The sequence below is a fragment of the Eschrichtius robustus genome, chromosome 3 (assembly GCF_028021215.1).
Source record: "Eschrichtius robustus isolate mEscRob2 chromosome 3, mEscRob2.pri, whole genome shotgun sequence".
NCBI classification, from domain to species: domain Eukaryota; kingdom Metazoa; phylum Chordata; class Mammalia; order Artiodactyla; family Eschrichtiidae; genus Eschrichtius; species Eschrichtius robustus.
The window spans coordinates 149,640,981-149,656,089 of NC_090826.1; the positions used below are offsets into that span (position 1 = coordinate 149,640,981).

The 15,109-nt window shown below is 44.6% G+C and overlaps 1 protein-coding gene across 7 annotated transcripts in view; it reads right to left on the minus strand.

Annotated features, from left to right (window-relative positions):
- The window catches only part of TRAF5 (TNF receptor associated factor 5), a 47,004-nt gene that overhangs the window by 20,551 nt on the left and 11,344 nt on the right, over positions 1 to 15,109 (minus strand). The window contains exons 1-2 of one of the 7 annotated variants that reach the window (XM_068541483.1): positions 13,049 to 13,183; positions 11,807 to 11,952 (exon numbers count right to left, since the gene is read on the minus strand). The exons of 2 other annotated variants lie outside the window; for them this stretch is intronic. The gene's annotated coding sequence lies outside the window, so the exon portion shown is untranslated. Of the gene's footprint in view, positions 1 to 507; positions 587 to 11,806; positions 11,953 to 12,566; positions 12,587 to 13,048; positions 13,184 to 15,109 lie in introns of those variants that run through there. 4 more of the 7 variants (XM_068541484.1, XM_068541481.1, XM_068541482.1 and 1 more) reach the window with 4 other exon arrangements.

A 15,109-nucleotide genomic window follows, 5' to 3' on the forward strand; every position in this document is an offset into this window, starting at 1 on the left:
AATATATTTTTTATCTTTCTTATCTTACTTTGTTCTTTATTCTTTGATATTGTACTGCTCCTTTTTTTCTTTCTTTCTTTCTTTCTTTCTTTCTTTCTTTCTTTCTTTCTTTCTTTCTTTCTTTCCTTCTTTCTTTCTTTCTTTTTTTTTTTTTTACCACACCATGAAGCTTGTGAGATCTTGGTTCCCAGGCCGGAGGTCGGGCCTGAGCTCCTGTGGTGGGAGCTCCTAATCCAAACTGCTGGACTAACAGAGAACCTCAGACCCCAGGAAATATTAATCAGAGTGAGGCCTCCTGGAGGTCCTCATCTCAGTACCAAGACCTGACTCTATCCAACTGCCTGCAAACTCCAGGGCTGGATATCTCAGGCCAAAAAACCAGTAAGACAGGAATACAGCACCACCCATAAAAAAAAAAAAAAGAAATGACAAAAAATATGTTACAGACGAAGGAGCAAGGTAAAAACCTAGAAGACAAAATAAATGAAGATGAAATAGGCAACCTACCTGAAAACAAATTCAGGGTAATGATAGTAAAGATGATCCAAAATTAAAAATACTCTAGAAGGAATCAGTAGCAGAATAACTGAAACAGAAAAATGGATAAGTGAGCTGGGGGATAAAATGGTGGAAATAACTGCCAGGGAGCAGAATAAAGAAAAAAGAATGAGGGGACTTCCCTGGTGGCGCAGTGGTTGAGAGTCTGCCTGCCAATGCAGGGGACACGGGTTCGAGCCCTGGTCTGGGAAGATCCCACATGCCATGGAGCAACTAGGCCCGTGAGCCACAATTACTGAGCCTGCGCGTCTGGAGCCTGTGCTCTGCAACAAGAGAGGCCGTGATAGTGAGAGGCCCACGCACCGCGATGAAGAGTGGCCCCCACGTGCCACAACTGGAGAAAGCCCTCGCACAGAAACGAAGACCCAACACAGTCATAAATAAATAAAAAAGAAAAAAAAGAAAAAAAAGAAAAAAGAATGAAAAGAATTGAGGACAGTCTCAGAGACATGTGGAACAACATTAAATGCACCAACATTTGAATTATAGGGGTCCCAGAAGAAGAAGAGAAAAAGAAAGGGTCTGAGGAAATATTTGAAGAGATTATAGTCGAAAACTTCCCTAAGATGGGAAAGGAAATAGTCAATCAAGTCCAGGAGGCACAGAGAGTACATAAAGGATAGACCCAAAGAGAAACACGCCGAGACATATTAACCAAACTATCAAAAATTAAATACAAAGAAAAAAATATTAAAAGTAGCAAGGGAAAAGCAACAAATAACATACAAGGGAATTCCCATAAGGTTAACAGCTGATCGTTCAGCAGAAACTGTGCAAGCCAGAAGGGAGTGGCAGGAAATATTTCAAGTGATGAAAGGGAAAAACCTACAACCAAGATTATGCTACCTAGCAAGGACCTCATTCAGATTTGATGGAGAAATTAAAATCTTTACAGACAAGCAAAAGTTAAGAGAATTCAGCACCACCAAACCAGCTTTACAACAAATGCTAAAGGAACTTCTCTAGGCAGGAAACATAAGAGAAGGAAAAGACCTACAAAAACAAAGCCAAAACAATTAAGAAAATGGTAGTAGGAACATACATATCTATAATCACCTTAAATGTAAATGGATTAAACACTCCAACCAAAAGACACAGACTGGCTGAATGGATACAAAAACAAGACCCATATATATGCTGTCTACAAGAGACCCACTTCAGACCTAGGGACACATACAGACTGAAAGTGAGGGGATAGAAAAAGATATTCCACGCAAAAGGAAAATCAAAAGAAAGCTGGAGTAGCATTTCTCATATCAGACAAAATAGACTTTAAAATAAATACTATTACAAGAGACAAAGAAGGACAATACATAACGATCAAGGGATCAATCCAAGTAGAAGATATAACAATTGTAAATATTTATACACCCAACATAGGAGCACCTCCATACGTAAGGCAAATGCTAACAGCCGTAAAAGGGAAATTGACAGTAACACAATCATAGTAGGGGACTTTAACACCCCACTTTCACCAATGGACAGATCATCCAAAATGAAAATAAATAAGGAAACACAAGCTTTAAATGACACATTAAACAAAGTGGACTTGGGCTTCCCTGGTGGCGCAGTGGTTGAGAATCTGCCTGCCAATGCAGGGGACACGGGTTCGAGCCCTGGTCTGGGAAGATCCCACGTGCCGCAGAGCAACGAGGCCCGTGAGCCACAATTACTGAGCCTGCGCGTCTGGAGCCTGTGCTCCACAACAAGAGAGGCCCCGATGATGAAAGGCCCACGCACCGCGATGAAGAGTGGCCCCCGCTTGCCACAACTAGAGAAAGCCCTCGCACGGAAACGAAGACCCAACACAGCCATAAATAAATAAATAAACCCAAAGTTAAAAAAAAAAAAAGCTAATGTTTAAAAAAAAAAAAAAAAACAAAAAAAAAACCTGGGACTGGAGATTATCTTTAAAAAAAAAAAAAACAAGGTGGACTTAATTGATATTTATAGGCATTCCATCCAAAAACAACAGAATACACTTTCTTCTCAAGTGCTCATGGAACATTCTCCAGGATAGACCATATCTTGGGTCACAAATCAAACCTTGGTAAATTTTTAAAAATTGAAATCGTATCAAGTATCATTTCCAACCACAATGCTATGAGACTAGGTATCAATTACAGGAAAAAAAACTGTAAAAAATACAAATACATGGAGGCTAAACAATACACTACTAAATAACCGAGAGATCACTGAAGAAATCAAAGAGGAAATCAAAAAATACCTAGAAACAAATGACAATGAATACAGAACGGCACAAAACCTATGGAAGGCAGCAAAAGCAGTTCTAAGAGGGAAGTTTATAGCAATACAATCCTACCTCAAGAAACAAGAAAAATCTCAAGTAAACAACCTAACCTTACACCTAAAGCAATTAAAGAAAGAAGAACAAAAAAACCCCAAAGTTAGCAGAAGGAAAGAAATCATAAAGATCAGATCAGAAATAAATGAAAAAGAAATGAAGGAAACAATAGCAAGGACCAATAAAACTAAAAGCTGGTTCTTTGAGAAGATAAACAAAATTGATAAACCATTAGCCAGACTCATCAAGAAAAAAAGGGAGAAGACTCAAACCAACAGAAGTAGAAATGAAAAAGGAGACGTAACAACTGACACTGCAGAAATTCAAAGGATCATGAGAGATTACTACAAGCAACTGTATGCCAATAAAATGGGCAACCTGGAAGAAATGGACAAATTCTTAGAAATGCACAACCTTCCGAGGCTGACCCAGGAAGAAAGAGAAAATATAAACAGACCAATCACAAGCACTGAAGTTGAAACTGTGATTAAAAATCTTCCAACAAACAGAAGTCCAGGACCAGATGGCTTCACAGGCAATTCTATCAAACACTTAGAGAAGAGCTAACACCTATCCTTCTCAAACTCTTCCAAAATATAGCAGAGGGAGGAACCCTCCCAAAATCATTCTACAAGGCCACCATCACCCTGATACCAAAACCAGACAAAGATGTCACAAAAAAAGAAAACTACAGGCCAGTATCACTGATGAACATAGATACAAAAATCCTCAACAAAATACTAGCAAACAGAATCCAACAGCACATCAAAAGGATCAAACACCATGATCAAGTGGGGTTTATCCCAGGAATGCAAGGATTCTTCAATATACGCAAATCAATCAATGTGATACACCATATTAGCAAACTGAAGGATAAAAACCATATGATAATCTCAATAGATGCAGAAAAAGCTTTTGACAAAATTCAACACCCACTTATGATAAAAACTCTGCAGAAAGTAGGCACAGAGGGAACTTACGTCAACATAATAAAGGCCCTATATGACAAACCCACAGCCAACATCATTCTCAATGGTGGAAAACTGAAACCATTTGCTCTAAGATCAGGAACAAGACAAGGTTGCCCACTCTCACCACAATTATTCAACATAGTTTTGGAAGTTTTAGCCACAGCAATCAGAGAAGAAAAAGAAATAAAAGGAATCCAAACTGGAAAAGAAGAAATAAAGCTGTCACTGTTTGCAGATGACATGATACACTACATAGAGAATCCTAAAGATGCTACCAGAAAACTACTAGAGCTAATCAATGAATTTGGTCAGGTAGCAGGATACGAAATTAATGCACAGAAATCTGTTGCATTCCTATACACTAATGATGAAAAAATCTGAAAGAAAAATTAAAGAAACACTCCCATTTACCACTGCAACAAAAAGAATAAAATACCTAGGAATAAACTTACCTAAGGAGACAAAACGCCTGCATGCAGAAAACTATAAGACACTGATGAAAGAAATTAAAGATGATACAAAGAGAGGGAGAGATATACCATGCTCTTGGATTGGAAGAATCAACATTGTGAAAATGACTATACTACCCAAAGCAATCTACAGATTCAGTGCAATCCCTCTCAAACTACCAATGGCATTTTCCACAGAACTAGAAAAAAAAATTCCACAATTTGTATGGAAACACAAAAGACCCCGAATAGCCAAAGCAATCTTGAGAAAGAAAAACTGAGCTGGAGGAATCAGGCTTCCTGACTTCAAACTATACTACAAAGCTACAGTAATCAAGACAGTATGGTACTGGCACAAAAACAGAAATATAGATCAATGGAACAGGATAGAAAGCCCAGAGATAAACCCATGCACCTATGGTCAACTAATCTGTGACAAAGGAGACAAGGATATACAATGGAGAAAAGACAGCCTCTTCAATAAGTGGTGCTGGGGAAACTGGACAGCTACACATAAAACAATGAAATTAGAACACTCCCTAACACCATACACAAAAATAAACTCAAAATGGATTAAAGACCTAAATGTACGGTCAGACACTACAAAACTCTTAGAGGAAAACATAGGCAGAACATCTATGACATAAATCACAGCAAGATCCCTTTTGACCCACCTCCTAGAGAAATGGAAATAAAAACAAAAATAAACAAATGGGAGCTAATGAAACTTAAAAACTTTTGCACAGCAAAGGAAACCATAAACAAGATGAAAAGACAACCCTCAGAATGGGAGAAAATATTGGCAAATGAAGCAACTGACAAAGGATTAATCTCCAAAATTTACAAGCAGCTCAGGCAGCTCCATATCAAAACAACAAACAACCCAATCCAGAAATGGGCAGAAGATCTAAATAGACATTTCTCCAAAGAAGATATACAAATTGCCAACAAACACAGGAAAGGATGCTCAACATCACTAATCATTAGAGAAATGCAAATTGAAACTACAATGAGGTATCACCTCACACCAGTCAGAATGGCCATCATCAAAAAATCTACAAACAAGAAATGCTGGAGAGGGTGTGGAGAAAAGGGAACCCTCTTGCACTGTTGGTGGGAATGTAAATTGATACAGCCACTATGGAGAATAGTATGGAGGTTCCTTAAAAATCTAAAAACAGAACGACCATATGACCCAGAAATCCCACTACTGGGCATATACTCTGAGAATACCATAATTCAAAAAGACACATGCACCCCAATGTTCATTGCAGCACTATTTACAATAGCCATGACGTGGAAGCAACCTAAGTGTCCATCGACGGATGAATGGATAAAGAAAATGTGGCACATACATACAACGGAATCTTACTCAGCCATAAAAAGAAACGAAATTGAGTTATCTGTAGTGAGGTGGATGGACCTAGAATCTGTCATACAGAGTGAAGTAAGTCAGAAAGAGAAAAACAAATACCGTATGCTAACACATATATATGGAATCTAAAAATAAACAAACAAAAAAAAACGGTTCTGGAGAACCTAGGGGCAGGACAGGAAAAAAGATGCAGACGTAGACAATGGACTTGACGACACAGGGATGGGGAAGGGTAAGCTGGGACGAAGTGAGAGAGTAACACTGACGTATATACACTACCAAATGTAAAACAGATAGCTAGTGGGAAGCAGCTGCATAGCACAGGGAGATCAGCTCGGTGCTTTGCGACCACTTAGAGGGGTGGGATAAGAAGGGTGGGAGGGAGACGCAAGAGGGAGGGGATATGGGTATATACATATGCATATGGCTGATTCACTTTGTTATACAGCAGAAACTAACACAACATTGTAAAGCAATTATACTCCTATAAAAATGTTAAAAAAACAAATTTGAGGACTCCCAAAGAGTTTTTGCTTATGTCGGTTATATTTATTAATATTTACCATATTTGAGAGTAAAATTGAGGAATTAAAGAAAACATTTGTTTATTAATTCACTTTAAGATAATAATGAGCCAATTATATGTTAACATAAATAATATTTTTATGAAAAATAATCATTTTCCAAAAGAAAAAAGATTAGTGAGAAGAGTGGCTTTTTATTTTTTTTTACATTTTTGCACATCTCTGTTTGGGCTTAAGAGAAGATAGCTGGATTCTCTTGTCTACACTGCATTCAGTCTGTTGCATTATCACATGTCATGTAGCTTCTGGAAAACACCACTGTATACTCATTAAAGGAGAGTAAAGATGGAAAATGACATCTTAGTATTCTTATGCCGATAGTTTTGCCCATGCAGATCCCCTGAAAGGGTCTCAGGGAGCCCCAGGCAGCGGTGTGGTGGTAAATGCTTAACAGTCTGCTCTCCTTGGGGAAAAATTCCAAGTCAAAGTTGTCAATTCTGTGCCTGAACATACCTGAATGATGCAAGAGCCCATTAGCTGTAGGAAGCCCATGTCCCAGTAAGAGCTGCTCCAGCACCCCGGGGCCCCTGAAGCCCACTTTTGGGACCATTGGTCTATCAGGCTGCCCGGTGGCCTGCTCCTTGTCAGTCTTTGTACTGGCAGGCCCAGCATGTGACCCTCACAGATAGTCTCCTTGCTCCTGCTGGATGGCCAGTGGAGGACAGGACACCCCAGCCACACTCTCCCTACCACTGTGTGTCTTACCCGGCCCTGGTCAGCAGGCCTAAGTCATCCGCTGACCTTGTTCACTCTCCAGTGTTGTCTTGTCCAATATTTGTTTTTTATGCAATCGAGTTTTTATCTCACTAGATACAAAAAAGTAAGCACTTGGGCTTTGCTCTACAATATGGACTTGAGATGTTTCAGGGCGATGTTCTTACACAGAAACCGAGCAGTGAAGTCTCCCAGGGCAGGGTCTGTCTCCATCCTCTGAAGCTCCTTCAGGCCTGTGACTCAGCTCCAAAAATGGAATCAATGCACTGTGCTGGCTGACATTAGAGAGCCCCAATAATAGAACTATAAAGGCTGACGTTTCTTTGTCTAACAAATATATTTCTCTAACCAATTCAACATTTCCAGCTGGTACTCTGTCATTCCCAGGCTGCTATTTAGTGGAAATAAGAGCTCCATTTTATTAAAATCTTTCCCCTCTGGGTTTAATAGCTTATGTAACAGGAACAGCAAAAGATTTCGGTTCTTATAAATAAGAAAAAAAAATCATCAAAATTACTATTAGAGCGTGTATATCTCCCTACTGCAGTAAACAGTGTCTATTCCTGCCATTGATGGAATCATAATGGTCCTCTTGCTGAAGAGTTATTAACTCAAACCAAGAAAGACAAGAGAAAATCATATCCCATCTGCTACCTAAGAACTCTTATTGAGTTTCTTTTAAATGCCATTTTTAAGCTTCGTAAGTTGATGCATCTTTTCCCTGAGAATTTTCTAGAAATTCCAAAGAAAGGCTAGGATGTCACGATTTAAAATATTCCCTCCCTCCCTCTCTTCCTCCCTTCCCTCCTTCCTTCCTTTCCTCCTTCCTTCCTTCCTTTCCTCCTTTCTTCCTTTTTTTGAGAAGCTTTGTCATGTACTTTAATATCTGGTATAGCTAGGCCCTCAACCTGACCCCACTGTTCCCCTTTACTTAGATATTTCTTCTGACTCATTTTTGGGGAACACATAATACATAATCTAACATTCTGAAGCAGCATGAGTTTGGCTTTTCCTTACAATAAAAAGGACACACGTCTAGCAGAATTCAGTCTCGGGTTTAACACAAAAAGAAGGAAGGTCCTTGTCTGTCTGTCCACACTACTTCCACAGTCTCCCAGCATCTTGTATAGATTAATGAAGGTTTGGAAAACTCAGGAATGCTTTTATGTATTATATTTTACCTCATAGTACATAAGCCCAGGAACTGTCTTCAGGGTTTTCAAGTTCTGATTCTTGAAAGTTCAAGATCAAATCCCAGAGTGAAAAGGGTACAGGGCCAGAGACCTGGGCTCAGCTCCTGCTCTGCCCACCAGCTGTGACCCCGTGGGAAGACACTCCCACAGATCCCTTGTTTGTACATCCCTGCACACACTCAGCATGTACTTGTCCTGGGTTGGGTCCTGACAATGCGGAGACCTGTGACAACACATCTGCCCTTGAGGGTCTCCAAGCAGAGCAGAGGAAATCAGACCCAGGAATGATATATGGCAATACCCTCCTGGCTAGTCCCCCCAAGAGAGATTTAAACAAGCTGCTGGAGCCCAGATGAGGGGTAGCTAATGCTTTCTGAGGTGTCTGTGCTGATTCCAGAGAGAAGAAAACACCTCCACTGGTCTTGAAGAAGGAGGAAGCATTTTCTAAATGAAGAAGATAAAACAATTTCCCAGAGGGTATCAGAAAGTTCAGGAACAGTTAATGATCAACTGTAGCTGAAGTGGAATTAGGGGAACACGCCAGTCATCCGCCTGTTTGCTCTCAGATCCATCCTCTGCCCTGCCTCTGCCCTGGTCTGCATCATCAAGGGGGTTGGCCCCCCAAAACTGTGTTTCCAGGGTCCCCTGGCTTCTGGCTCCATTCAGCCAATGAGAGACACTGGCAGGAGGCTGCAGGGTAGGAGGAAGGGAGGAGTAGACCATTTCTCCTTCATCCCTCAGTGTTAGGCAGCATCTCAACAGTGACCGGGCTCCTCCACGGCTTTAATCCCCACCAACGGCCCCTCTGTCTGTGGACTAGCTCCACCAGGCAGGTCCCTGGCTCCCAAGCTCTGGAAACACCATCTCCTCTCTTCGTCCCTTCCGCTCCAGAGAGGGTGGGCAGCTTCCCGCTATGAGTCATCTTGGAGTTGCCTCACTCCGAGTGTCCTGTTTGGTTTCCCGGTTTTGCCATCCCCTGTGCAACTAAATTCCCAGCTGGGAACACCTAGAAGGGTCTCTGTGAGATGTGTGTGTGGAAGGAGGGGAAGAGCACATTGTGAAGAGCCCTGAGTGTATGCTGGTCAGGAAGTCCAGTTTTCACTCCATGGTTTTCATCTCTTTAGGGATGACAGACATAAAGGACAGGCCCAGGCGGGGAGTTGAGGGGAAGAAGCTACTAAAACAGACCAAAGGAGGAATGACGACGGCCCGATCTAAGGCAGGGGCAAAGAGAAGCTATGTTCGTGAGGCATTCTTGAGAGAAAATGCATAGATTCAGAAATGGGTTTGATGGAAGGGCCGAGTGAGAGGACATGGAGAATGACTCCCAGGTTCCAGTTTGGAGGGCTGAGTAAATGATGGCACCAATGGGAGAGGATGAAGGAGAGAAGAAAGTGCAGGATGCCAGGAGGAGACATATCCAGTTTGGAGGGCTGAGTAAATGATGGCACCAATGGGAGAGGATGAAGGAGAGAAGAAAGTGCAGGATGCCGGGAGGAGACATATCCAGGTTGGAGGGCTGAGTAAATGATGGCACCAATGGGAGAGGACGAAGGAGAGAAGAAAGTGCAGGATGCCGGGAGGAGACATATCCAGGTTGGAGGGCTGAGTAAATGATGGCACCAATGGGAGAGGACGAAGGAGAGAAGAAAGTGCAGGATGCCGGGAGGAGACATATCCAGGTTGGAGGGCTGAGTAAATGATGGCACCAATGGGAGAGGACGAAGGAGAGAAGAAAGTGCAGGATGCCGGGAGGAGACATATCCAGTTTGGAGGGCTGAGTAAATGATGGCACCAATGGGAGAGGACGAAGGAGAGAAGAAAGTGCAGGATGCCGGGAGGAGACATATCCAGGTTGGAGGGCTGAGTAAATGATGGCACCAATGGGAGAGGATGAAGGAGAGAAGAAAGTGCAGGATGCTGGGAGGAGACATATCCAGGCTGGGGTGCCTTAGGGACAGTCTTAGAGGAATGGGGGTGACTCAGACCAGCCGACATCTAACATCTTTTCCAGAATAAATTATATGATTCTGAGGAATGGCCACATTTTCTTGCGGTATCAATAATTGTTTTAACACTGCCCAAGGCGCTAATTTTTTTTTTTTTTTTTACTTTGCAAGTAATTTGGTTGTCATTTTAGTGATGACATTTGACATAACAGGTTTAGATCTATGTCAGGAACGTAAGGTCTGGAGAGATAAGACATCCCAGAGAGCCAGCAGCGCATGAACTCCTGGAAGCTAGTACTGGGGTCTGCTGTCTGGTCCTTCCCCATCACACCCACTGCTACAGCACAGCCCCGTGTTTCTCCCTATTTGGGATTTAATCAGTGCTGCTTCCCCCAAAGTAACTCCCATTCAGCCTGTGTGACCTTCCACCCACTACTAGGTCTGAGATCCCTACTGCTAATGACTGGATTTGACAGCAGTTCTTAGGGTCCAGGGGGTGTTGTTAAATGTACTTTGGTGCCTGGATGGGGGAGTCTGAGGACTGTGGGAGAGGCCTGCAGCCCTTCCTGAGGCCCCTTTGTAAGAAAGGGTACTGACAGTCAAGAGAGATTGCTTCCTTTGGGAGGTGAGACTTCCAGGGCCCGGGTGATAAGATGGGGGCACAAAAGCTGGCCAGGTGCCCCAGGGGGTCCTTGAGCCAAGGGCAACAGATGGGTAACAACACACCAGCCCATGAAGCTGCCAGTTATAGGGTGGGCTGCCAGAAGGCAAAGAGCCCATTTCTCAGTTCTGCTCAGGCCTCGCCAGGACCTTAAGAAGCCGACTCCCCGAGGCTCACATTTGGCAACAGGGGACAGGTGCAAATATGTTATTCCCCAAACCCACCCGAGACCCAGTGACAGGTCCTGGGCTTAAATTAAAGGAGGGGAGATGGTGGTTAGTGATGAGGAAAAGTTAAAATGTGAAATCCCAAGATGCGGTGACTCAGGGAGATGCCCGAACCTGTGCCCTGGGCAATGATCTAATAGAGAACAGCCTTGGCTTGTATGGCCAGATGCCCACCTGTTGAAGGACAGGCAGTTCCCTTTCTCAAAGTCACATCTGGTCCTTGAATTCTGAGATGCTGCTCTTCCAGGAAGAATGGTTACTACCAGAAAAATGAAAAACAAAACAACAACAACAAAAAAAAAAAAAAGAAGAAGAAGAAGAGGAGGAGGAGGCAGCAAAAGAGGAAGAAGAAAAAGAAAAGCCCTTTATCTAGCACGTTGCCTCCACTGGCACAGAGAACGGAGATGCACCCGAAGTTGTTGCCAAAGCCTCTGTCTGCAGTGGCCCAGAAAGTTCCTGAAGGTGAAACCCCTCAAGACAACTGCTGGCCTCTGCTCCCACTCATCCTTCTCTTCCTCTCTGCTGTTCCCACAGCCTAACACAACAACACAACCACTGTGTGACCTCCAGGACAGGCTGCTTTTATTTTCATCAACCTTTAACCATGCAGGTTAGACAAAGAGGAAGGGCCTTGGAGAAATGCAGGTGTAACGAGGTCATTTTCCATCAGGTCTAACGTGACGGGGAGACCATGCAGGGAGCAGGTGATCCCACCACAGCCAGATGTGACAACAGCCCCCCAAACCCAACTGTCCCATCCACACGATGGCTGGCTTTGGTGTCTCAGAGGCAGAAGGAGGGAGTCTTTTCTTTTCCTTACACTTTTGCAGAAGAGGGTTTTCTTGGACACGGAATAGAGAATGATGTGGGTATGGTTTTAATTCCTTTGAAGAGAAGTGTGATTTCTTGCCAAGTTGTCAGGAGACCTCTGGTTCCTCATTTTCCCGGGAGTGCAGCAAAGCACTGCTGGTGGAGAGAAGGGAGGGTCAGGGGCTGAAGGGCATTCCTGAGGCCCTCCTGACTCTGTGGCCGCTGCTGCTGTAACGTCAGTCTCACTCAGGGAAGCCTTGAAGGGAACTCTCTCTCCTGCTTAGAACCATCCAGAGTCCGCCTGGCTCCAGGTGATGCCGCAGAAGACCTCCGAGATTTGCTCTCAGAAGTTAGAGCAAGAGGGAAATAATAAAGACTGCTGATCTTCCCATGCAAGAGCTTCCTCTATAAGAAGCTGTGACTCAAGTCAAAGCTGTGACCCTCCGCCTCAGCTCCATGCCCATGACAGTCCCCACTGCTGTCCGGGTTCAGCTCAGCAAGCTGCCCGAGCGTGGGGCTGTCCTCATTAGTCTTCAGACCTTCAGAGCCAGCCGAGGCCCGGCACAGAGCACTCCATCAACATTTGGTACAGAAGAAGGGAAATGTGGGATGAATGTAAGGCCTCAGTGGAAAAGGGCTGTTGGAGGGAGAGCCATGAAGACAACCTAGGACAAATCAGAATGAGGCAGACGGACGGCAAGGGGGTGATATGAAAAGATGTGAATGGAACCTAAGGGCTGGAACTGGATATGGGTCGCGATTACACTTACTGAGGCGACGTCCAGGCTCAGAGCCAGCGAGTTTATATGCACTGTCTCATTTTCATCCTGACAGCAACCCTACGACGTACACATTATTATTATCATCATCCCCAGTTTCTGAATGAAACATCTCCCAAGTTCACCTGTACTCTGCCCTTGAACAAGCTGGAGGCCCAGATCATCCGGGTGTTGGGGTAGGAGGTGAGGCCCCATGAAGGTAGTTTGGAAAAGCACAGTTATAGTCATTTGATGATCTAAACTGTAACCACATAATCAGATTTGACAATTAGTCTCTCCTAAACTGTTGCCCTCTGGCCCTTTACGTGGCATTTGACACTTCCTTCTCAAAACTCCCCGGGAGGACAAGTACCTTTTGGTTCTCCCGAGGCCCAGACCACTCCTCCAGGCGGCTCCCCCCACAGGGCTCCCCTGAGGCTGGGTCAGCTTTCTTGCCACAGCTCCCACCCCCCTCATTTGAAAGGCTCCCTCACCGCTTCATTGAGGCACGGGGCTACCATCTCAGAGTCCGTTATCCCTCCCGTCTCCCTTCCTGATGGGCCTTTTCCTCCCACAGACAGGCTCTCAGAAAGTGATGGAGATTCCAGCGACCCTGCAAGCGGAGTGACATGGGAGCTGGGATACACAGACAACAGACAACAGTTCAGATTTAGCTTGGCACTCAGAAGCATTTTTAAGCAAGGACTAAGTCAGGCCCCACCCTCCATGGCCTAAGGGTGCTCTAAGGAAAGGGAAGAGACCGGAGACCACCCTAGACAGGCTTCAGAACAGACGTGCTAAGGAGGATCCCGAAACCTTGGCTTGACCTTTCGGTGACTTTTCGCTACCAAAGGCCAACATCATTGGAGCTGCGCCTCATCTTCCCACACGGCTCACACACACCTCCCATGGCGTTAGGTTCGTATCTCCAAAGCTGACCACAGATGTGTGACGTACTGTCAACTGCCAACGGCCCCCAGAGCTCTGGGAGACTCTGTGGCTGGGGCATGAGTCGATGTCCCGGGAAAGGCAGATGGGCAATCCCCTCCTGACCAGCGGCGAGGCCAGCTCTGGCCCAGGCCTGGGGAGGAAGCACACGGGACCGAAGGCGGCCCTCTCACCCCAGCCCCGGGGGGAGAAGCTTCCCGAGGTCCGTTACCCCAGGCACACCCCAGACGGCCAGCCCACACATGGGCAGGCAGCCTAGAGTCCCCTCAGTTCAACGGCTGACGTCGGGCTACTGGGACTGATGGGCTTGATGAGGACGACAGAAGAGGGAAAGCAGGTGGGGAGCCCAGGAAGGGGACCCAAGAGAAGCAGACAGAAGCTGAGGAGTGGCTTCCCCCAACAACTGAGCCAGTCAGCTGTGGAAGGACTTAAGGGATCAGCTAGCCAGAAGTTTCACAGTTTTTTTAAGAACAGTGAAACTTATCAAACCAAATCTCACGAAAAACCAAATCAATAAATAAAGGATTGTACAGAGAACCTGTCTGGTTAAGCAAGGCCTGTTGGGTTGCCTACAATCTACACCCCTCTGGCAGCTCTTTTGGGTAATTGTAGGGGTTCTACAGTTTGGTTTTTTCAAGTTAATAATATACGTACCAGTGCTTTGCGATTTGTACTTTCACATACAACATCACGCCCAGTCCTCACACTAACCCCATACGAATACCATGGTCATATTGCTGATGAAGTACTTGAGGCCCCAAGTTGTGAAGTACCTATGTCCCAAATTACACAGCTAACATGTGATGGAGCAGGAACTTGAATCTAGGCTTTCTGACTACAAATCCAGTACTCTTTACTCTGTGTCATGGCCAGAAGAAAAGGCACCACAACCCAACTGGTACCAAAAGGGAGGTCTTGCTGAGAGGCAGTATAGCCTGCTGGTTAGAGACCAGCTCTGGAACCACACCACTGGGGTTCAGTCTTTTCTGTCATTCACTTACCTGTGTCACCTTTCTTCATCTGGAAAATAGGACAATAATAGCACCTGCCTCTAAGGCTCAGTTAATATTAAACGTATTAATCTACATAAATTACCAGCACACAGTGGCACAAAAATAAGTGCTTAATACTCATGCTTGTCCATTCTTCACTCCTGGCCAGCATTTATTCAGCGCCTGCTGCATGCAGAGGTCTGAACCTCATTCTATTGTGGGAAGGGGTGCAGTGGGACAGGACGCCAAGTTCCTGTTCCCAAGATGTTCTCAGTCCAGTGGGGAGCATGTCTAGGCACAAAGCACAGCAACAGTTTCCGGAGTGCTTGTGTCCCTGGACACTCTGCTAAGAATGTGCCCCGGAACATGATAAAAATGCTGGCTTGGACACCATACCCCAGAGAAACAGACCTCTGCTTTGGGGTACTATTTGTTACAATAGTTTAGCGCGGCCTAATTAATATGTTTCAGAATCAGGATCTCTCAGTGGTAGCTAGAAGTCTGCTTTTTTAATAAGTTCTCAGGTTCGATTCTGTAGCCCGTTACAGTGTGAGACGTGCTGAGCTAGACCACCGTGCCAGCTTCCGGGCCACCTTCTCCTTGCTGGCCGCCCCT